This window comes from Alligator mississippiensis, chromosome 14 (genome assembly GCF_030867095.1).
Source record: "Alligator mississippiensis isolate rAllMis1 chromosome 14, rAllMis1, whole genome shotgun sequence".
Lineage (NCBI taxonomy): Eukaryota > Metazoa > Chordata > Crocodylia > Alligatoridae > Alligator > Alligator mississippiensis.
In genome coordinates this window covers 31,722,752-31,731,875 of record NC_081837.1, presented here as the reverse complement: position 1 = coordinate 31,731,875, position 9,124 = coordinate 31,722,752, and the positions used below count along the sequence as shown (strand labels likewise).

The window sequence follows — 9,124 nt, the reverse complement described above, 5'->3', positions numbered from 1 at the left end:
CGGGGCTTTTATAGCCCGCGGCTGCCACATGTCGGGCCGCCCGCGGGGCGGGGGGCGCCAGGAATAGCCGCACGTGCGCCCCGGCACACGCCCGCCGCGCCCCGGGGCGGAGGAGGGCTCCCACCGGCCCCCCGCCTCTTAGCCTGTCCCTCCGCCGAGCAGGTCGGCTCCGCTTCAGCCGCAGCCCGCCCGGCACGGCACAGGCGGGTCACTCCAGCGCCTCATCAGACACCGACTGCGCCCCAAAGCTTGCTACCAACTTTTTGTCCAGCTACTCAGTGGGTTTAATAAAAGAGAGCACCTCTACTCGAAGTACCTGGCCTGCCCGCGTCCTTAGACCGACATGGGGACAGCCAAAACCCCGTAATAATATCACTCCCTCCCCTCCCTGTGGGAAGGTTGAGGTTTGTGCCCCTCCAGAAGCAGCCAGAGGGTTTTCTTCCCCTTGCCCCCCCTTCTGCTGCGGCTGCGGGCTGGCCCCTGCTCCCCGCCGCTCGGGACAGCTGCTCTGAAACCTCTCCTCAGCTTGGCTCTTGGTTCATAACTGCTAAGGGATTTTGCTGCCTAGGGAGGACCTGGATGGAGCGTGTGAGGCTGTTAAAGAGGTCGCACGGCAACTGGACCTCTGTCACGGACAAAGTAAAGCTTTTTAATGTTGGGGCGCTCCTTCCCGAGCTGCAGGAATAGGTTACGCCACAGCCAGGTCAGTGCTAATAGGATTTCCTGCACAGCTGCACATGGAGGAAGATGTTTTTAGGCAGGGTAGCGGCAGCAGGACAGGATCCAGACACACCATGAGACTGCAAACGGATTTGGCAAGCTGAAAGGAGACTTCTCCAGCGTCCGTAGAGGAAGTCACATCTTCCAAATATTTTCCTCTTCGGGCACCTTTGTCCTGATCCCGGTTTGATTCAGGTGCAGATCCCAACCAGGCACTACACTGCTGACAGGTAATAATAGCACTCCCAAGTGATGCATGTCAATCATCTGTTAAATTACAGCAGTGATTCTCAACCAGAGGTGCCATGAGATCCTTTTAAGGGTGCTATACAATACTAGGTGAGCAAACACCTACACATGGTTCGCAAAACAAGCCCAGAGACTTCAGATGGGCATCCACAGCATCATAAATACCCGTTGACCACTTGTGGTCTTTCTGAGTTCTTTCCGACAGAACAAATTGCTCTATTATTTTTCTGTAGTCAAAAAGCGAGTGAAAGCTAAGATCTGGTATTTTCCGAGGGACATCTTGAGTGTACTTAGGGGTGTCTTGGATCTGAAAAAGGTTGAGAACCACTGAACTAGGGTGTCAGCCACATGTTGCTGATGCTTGAGACCATCGTGTCTTTTCATGTCCCTTCCAGGGCCTCAGATGTATTAAACGGGAGAAGAAAAAGAAGAGCATAGCATTGAACTCTGCAAGCAAGCGCCAGGTTACCCTTGGTCTGAGAACTGAAAAAAGGAAGATCTGGCACCAGGTTAGCTCTTTTCTGCTAACCTTTGCTATATGTTTAAACTTGGGACAAACACGTATCATGAGCACTAGCACTAAAAGTCAAGCAGAGATCTAGCAAGATGAACATCCTTCCCTTCTCTTCTCTTCTTTAGCACATACCCTATTATGTCCACTCCACCTCCCAGGTAAGAAGGGGAAACAATATTGGCAAGGGACAAGTGAAGGTTTAGGTAACTCGGCTGATTTTGCAGTCATCAAACTCAAAATCAGGCGGCTCCTGAGCAGTAGCAGGTGAGGTCTGTGAGATCAAGAGATGGCTTGTTGGAGTCCACCTGCTTACGAAGGTGAGAGGTTTGTATAGTACTTTTCAGTCGGCTTTGAAAATGTCTCAATAATATCCCAGATGTTCCTGAATCACATTCACCAGCTAGGAGGGGGAAGGCTCTGAATCATTCAGTTTCCACTAGACCTTTGGGGTTTGTTTGTTTTTTGGCGGAGGGGGTTGTTTTTACTTTTAAAGGGTTGAACTTCACAGAGGGAAAGCAAAGCATGGCTCTGGATCTGTGTGTCACTTTTGTGGCTGGTGATCTTCGTCAGGAAGTATATTAGCAATTCCTCACGAGAACGGACGTCAAACAGCTCGACTTGTGTCTGCAGTAATGTGGAACCAGATCAGGTTTACAAAGTGGTTCATATTCTGAAGGTTATGACTCAGCGACTGATCAAGCAGAGAAGAAGAAGTATCTCAGTGTCACTGTCCACTATGACTATGATGTTCAACTGAAAAAAAATCTTGGTTCATATTCATATATTTTAGCTCCTACTTTGTTCCAATTGTCTTTGAGTTGCCTTCTATTGTGCTTCATTTTGCTCAACTCACGTGACTAACTGGGCCCATAGGGGCACCAAGGGCCAAGAAAACAATACTTTTTATGATTGAGATACCCCATTTCCTGGGCCTTAGGTTAAGTGGGTCCATTCAACCATTATGGAGATGGACTACAGTGAGATACATTCCTGCTTGGGGAAGAAGTAGTAGTCTCTCCAGAATAAAGGCATGAATCTTACCTCCATCTAATTCCAAATACTCATTTAAAAAAATACATGGAAAGCAGCTACTTATATTAATCTAGTGTTTTCTTAAAAGAAAGAAAAGATCATAGAATCATATGAAGAATCAATCATAGCTGCTTTCCATGTATTTTTTTAAATGAGTATTTGGAATTAGATGGAGGTAAGATTCATGCCTTTATTCTGGAGAGACTACTACTTCTTCCCCAAGCAGGAATGTATCTCACTGTAGTCCATCTCCATAATGGACCCACTTAACATAAGATAAGAGTGTTAGGACCACAGGATTAGAAACGGTCGTGTTGAATTCTCCTATGACATTGGTATCATCAGACAACAGATTAAAATATAATTTAGTTTTACCAAAACTTCGACAACTTCCTTCAGTCCCATAGGGCAAAGTGGTGAGACATTGCTAATTACTGTTTACAAAATGTTTTGAAAGTGTCAGATGCAAGATGCCACTTAAAGTGGGAAGGCATTAGTCTGCCTCTCAATGCTCTTATATGGAATTCATTTGGGAAATTACCTACCACCCCTTAATTCCCATCTAGGGCAGGAGCCCGGGCAGCAGACAAGCTAATTAGCCCCAGGTGGCTGTGTTTACCCAAATGAGTCTTGTTGCCCACCACAGCTTAGCTAATTACCTGCATGGGCACTGCTGCCTGCTTATAAGCAGCAGTCCTTTTAGTACCTAGCAGGCTACTCAGCAGGATAGATGCCTGTTAGGCTCCTAGCTTGCTAGTGCTAAGTCCCAACTGTCCACATCCCTTGACACCTACTTTCCTTTTAAGAGGAAAAGGGAGAGTGATTGAACAGAATGGGGAAAACTGTTTTCTCTGGGTCATGGCTTTCCTAAGATGCTAAATGGATATGCTATCCTTGGTAATATGAATATTGCTTCTTCTATTGTAAGGCAGGTAACCTATCATGTGGATTTTTCCTGGAATGTGTTTGTATCTCAGCACCAGATGGAGGTGTACATTACAATATGGAATTTGATCAAGAGACATGCAGTCCTGGTTCAAGAGGTATCCCTATTGAACTGCCCCTTCTTGTTCCTTTAGAGAACAGCCTGTATCACCCCTTGGGATGCAACAAGACCTACACCTAGACTGTTGGGGTGTGACTTCAGCAGCACGCCTGTTTTGTGCCACCCTACCTGTTTGTATTCATAAGGCTACCATGCTGTACCGATGGGGCAATGTCCCAGAACTTCTCCAGGTGGGTCATCCCATAATTAATCTATGAATGCGGTGTAGCCGACTCTTGGTGCAAGTCCTGACGTAAGGCTTGGAGCTATAATGGCACAACATGTAAATAACTTATGGAACTTCTTTCCACAAGATATTGCAGAAGCCAGCAATTTAACCAGGTTCAAAAGAGATTAGACAGATTTGGGCAAGGTAGGTAGGCCCATCACTGTGTATTAAACACTATAGTTTTTGGGACAAGCTCTAAATTAGGACCTCCTGGCCTCTAAATACTGGAAGCTCCAAAGGAAGAGAGGCAGGAACAGATTAGCCTGGCTAGGCCCTACTTAAGTACCCTTCCCCTTAGCATCTGCTCTATGCCACTATGAAATGCAGAATACTAGGCACCTCTTCTGTATGGCATCTCTTTTGTAGATAGTATAGAAGACAGTCTAACCCCAAGGTGTTTGTCTTCAGTCTGTAACACTAAGAAGTCATCGTCTATGTTGTATATAGTTACCTGTGTTTATGGTCCCTTAAGGGACATGATGTGTTACACAATTTGATGTAGAAAAGTAGTGGGTGTGAATTTACAGTTTGGTGTCTCTGAGCTGTAAGCCCACAGGGTTCCCCCACCTTTTGTTCACTTACTTCACGGTTTGGCTCTTGTGTTGTTCTCATGGATGATACAGTCAGAGTTTTACAAAAACTAAGATCATGGGGAAAGATCACAGAGACCAACTGCAAATGTCACTGCAAACAAAACCCTTAAAGGCAAAATACAGCGCTTGTCATTTCATGTGTCCCTGAGTGCCAAGAAGAGGCATTTCCAAGCACAGTGTCATCATGATATTCACAGCAGGCTGAGTCAAATCCCTTAGATATGCAGCAGGTGGACTTGTACACAGAGAAAAGTTTCCCATTTTGTGTGTCACACAATTAGATGCTTACTTCACTCATAAACAATGATGGCATGAATAATATCCTGAGACTGAACAGTAGGATGGGGTTCAACCTGCAAACTCTCTAGTGTACCCTGTTCCTTAGCACCTCTACACAGGGCACCTTGGGTGGTTTTTTTTCAATGTGCTCCAGGAGGTGGGGGGGGGAGGCACTTTAATTGGAGGAGCTCCGAGAGCTGCTCTAATTAAAGCATCCAGAGCATCGCGTGTATCGGTGTCCCCGTACTGAACAATGGCGGTGGAGCTGCTTTAACTGAAGCTTGTTGATTCAGCTTTAGTTAAAGTGCCCCTCCTGCCATTTTTTAGTGCACAGACACTGATACACACGATGCTTGAGTCTGCTGGAGGGCAGTAATTGCCACACTCCAGCAAACTCTATTTTAATTGAGTCTGCTCCAATGCACTGTAATTACAATGCATCAGAGCAGCCTTTCTGCACATGTATTGGTGCCCCTTGTTTTCAGCCTTCACTGGAATCTTTCTTTTTTTTTTTTAATGCCATTTTGCTTGACATTTATTTGTTTCTATACAATGTATCCAATCAATAATACGATTACATTTTACCTGCCCTTGGTATCTCCAAGCTCCTTTCACAGTGATTATAAGTCTTCCTGCCAGCAGGCAGAGAGAGGGGAAAAGAAGAGGACCTATGCTTTCAAATATGACTAGTGTTTCTGGATGCTCAACTTAAGGAACTAGTAAGGGCCTGATTTTTCAGAAGGCAGGTGGTCAGCTTTCCTAAACATCAGGCCCCTGTAATGGGTTCTTAACCAAGACACCCAAAAGTAACCAGTCACTTCTGAAAATTGATGCTGCTAACCTGTTTGATGTGCTCCACGTAAAGTATGGGGTTGGGTGGCTGAGCGCTCCCCATTTGAGGGTCCTAGACAGAGTTCCACATAATAAAGCAACTCTTCCCAAGCTCATCTGATCTTTTCTCCCCCAAACTTCCTGACCTGTTCCAGTCTCCTTTCCCCTGCCAATGTCACCTTGTCTTTTTTTTTTTTTTTTTTTGCTCTTTGAAGATCCATCTCTTTCTCTGCCCACCTTCTTGCTTCCAATTTTTTTGCACTGTTATGTAGCCACCATCCTCCACCTTAGAGATGGGTATAGCCCAGAGTTTGACAAAGGGATTCTTGCAATAAATAGCCAAGTCAATCTGTTAGTAAAGATTGTAGGGGGCTTTGTGATCCATGCAGATAAAAGCAAGGGTAGGTTAGGAGTTTAGATTGGAATAGGAGTGTGTGGAGAAGCAGAGGGTGGCATGAAGAAGAGAGCACAGCTTATCACTAAACCACATGCCCCTCCAGAACCTAGAATTGACCCCACAAGTCCCGAGTCCCCACTTTCTTCTGCTGTCCAAATGTGGCAGTAAACTTACAGATAAAGGGTGTGTGTCACACTGTGTCCCCTTGTGTTTCCAGTCTATGTGCAGGAATAGATATAATTTAGTAGCCTGTAACTCAGCTGGTAGAGGCATGTATGCACTTGAGAGCATTAGCATTAAATTTAAGGTGCAGTTTCAAATATACCCCGTAGGTGAACAAAAAAAGGATGCATGTCCTTTGAAAGAGCTCTGACTGAATCGCATTGTTCTATGCAATGGTTGAAGTACCCCTGTGTACAGAAATTGATTTTGGGGAACATATCTTTGTACAGTAAATAAATGTCCCTAATTGGATGTATTACTCCCATGTTTGGTCTTTATTAACAGCTAGTATTAACCTATTTTCACTTCTATCATTTTTATTGGTACAGACCATGGCATTTCGTATGAATGTATCTTTTGTATTTTTGTAATCAGACTTAATCAAAAGATGATCAGTCACTAAATCAGATGTCAAGACTCCTTCTCACCAGATAGCGACTCTTCTGCATACAGTGACTCTTCTTTGGCAAACATATCGATCAACCATGGAGATGGCAAGACTCTGAATGCTTTCCTGGATCAGAGGGTGTATCAAAAATGGCTTAATACATTTCAAAGAGAAATGTCTCCATTAGCCTAGACGATGACTAAGAACATTTCAGAAATAAATCTTATGTAGAGAATGATATCTCTCTCACTCTTGAATAAGATAAATAGTAGCTGAGGGAAATCTGATAGGAGTTTACAGTAATTGTGTTGTCATTCTTGACTATAAAAATGAATAGGAAGAGCACCTAGCCTAGATGCTGGTCAGGGGGAAGGAAATCATCTGCCTAATATGCATGCTCCCCAAGAATTGAATTGAGAAATAATGGGGAGATAAGCTTCCCTTTAATACCTTTTTTGGGAGAGAATGGTTGTCTATGAACCCCTAGACCCCAGTAGAGGAGCCTTCAGGGAAACAAAATCTAGTCTGTACCTGAGGCCATGCAGCAGAAGTGTTGGGAAAAGTGCCTGGAGCCTCTGGGATCACCCCTGCAGGACTGACCGTGATGCTTGGCACAGGCCTTAAGAAAAACTGCTGGGCTTCAAGTTTCTCTCTGTTGTGCAGGTGTATTCCAAGTCAGAAAGACCTGGACAGGCTGATGTAACATGGGGGTAGTAGTGGCTGTGAGTTTATTTCCCTGGGCTCTGCACAGCATCCTGCAACAGGGAAGGCCATTTTAGTGTCTCAGGTTTTATTCAGAAAACTATCATATCAAACAATTGTAGCCATAATGACCTCCCCTGGCTGCCAGCACCACTAGTTAAATCCCCTGTTGCAGGGAATAGCAGGGAGACTAGAAAGCTAACTTTGTTGCTGCTCATTTCTTTCCATCATTAAAAGACTTTGGGATGATGCAGGGTATTCATGCACCTAATTTCAAGCATTTCTATTTCTGGCAAGGGGAACGTAGTATGCCTGAACAACATGAAAGTTCATGCTGGATTCACTAGACACCTGTGATGAATAGAGAAGGGTTCCTCAGGGATCACCAGGCACCTTACCCTATTTTAGAAGGAAAGGGGAGATCTTCATCCAGATTAGATGGGAATGCCCAAGAATGAGGTGATTTGGGGAATCTTACTGGACAGCACATCCTGGTTTGTTGTTAATGTACATATTCCCTTTGCACCATACTCTGTTTTGGAAATCTACCTACAAGTATTTTCTTTAAAGACAGTTAATAGGATTTTTTGTGTGCATTAGTCTCTCCCTAAGAGCAAAGAATTTGTTGGAAGGGGTCAAATCAGATATCTCTGAAGTCCAACTTCATCTCCAATAGCAGCCACCACTTTCTGCTTCAGAGGAAAGTATATGAAACAGTATAATGCACAATTATGAACTGAACTACACACAAGGGAAGCTCTTTCCTGTCCCTGTTGCTTACACAGACTCATGTTATTGAAGGAATCCACATGCTACAGGGCCAGTTTTAATCACAGAGAAATGCAGATTTGGGGGTTTTAAATTAGAGAAGTTGGGATTTTTAAACAGAGAAAACCAGGATCCCTGATCATAAGTATGCCATCTATCTCTTTCTCATCTGACCTAGGTTCTTTTATCTTGGACCTTTTCCAGTACCTAGTTAAGCTGGGGACTGAACCAACTAAAGCTGAATCCAGACAAGATAGATGTGATGGTGGTGAGAAGACTGCTTGGGGAATTAGGACACCAATAATTGATGGGGTTCAGCCTCCCCTTGTCACTCAGGTTTGCAGCATAGGGGTACTCCCAGATCCTCTGCTGCATGTGGACCTTCAGTTGGTGGCAGGGGCAAGGAGTGCCTTTCACCATGGTGAGAAGGCTACAACTCTTTCTCTCAGACTTGGATTTGGCCACCAAAATCATGCTTTTGTAACCTCAAAGCTAAATTACCACACTGTTTTATGTGGGGCTGCCATCCATGACTGCCCAGAAGCTTGGTAAAGAACACTTCTGCTGGCATTTGGCCATCAGGAGCACAGCTTCAGTGCCCCAGTTCTGCACTGGCTCTCAATAGCTTTCCAGTTGCAATTCAAGGTACTAGGTTAACCCTAAAGGCCCTAACCCATCTGATCCCTAGGTACCTAAGGAACTACTTTTTCCATTCTCCTTCACCTCTTGGCTGTCTTTCCCAGGGTAGATGGAAGGTAAGAGTGGTGAGGGAAAGTACTTTTAGAGGAGATATTGCCTGTACCCTGGGAAGGAAGCCCCAATTTACGGAGACCCAATATGGCCCCCTACCTTGTTCCCCTCCACCCCGCCTAGACCCTACTCCCTGTCTGCCCTGCAACCTGGCTAGCTGGCATGTGCACTTTGCATGGGGTTGCACCCTGGGGGTGAGATGGTCACACCTCCAGAGGTGGGACAGGGAGTTGGTTTGGTGCCAGACCTGGGTACAGTTCAGGGGGTGGAAAGTTTGTCCATACAGATCAAGAGGGGATGCTGCATCTGGAGTGCAGTGCAGAAGGACTGCAAGTCGGACAGCTCATCTGTGGGGAGTGGCCACACATTAACGGAATAGACTCTGGGTAACAGAGATTAGAGATA

General features: G+C 45.2%; 1 long non-coding RNA gene across 1 annotated transcript; it reads left to right on the top strand.

Moving 5' to 3' along the window:
- Positions 1-14: 14 nt before the first annotated feature.
- Positions 15-8,591, top strand: LOC109284352 (uncharacterized). The gene is made up of 4 exons (XR_002091776.2): positions 15-950; positions 1,365-1,478; positions 3,595-3,751; positions 6,487-8,591. It is a non-coding gene; the product is annotated as an uncharacterized LOC109284352 (long non-coding RNA).
- Positions 8,592-9,124: the final 533 nt, after the last annotated feature.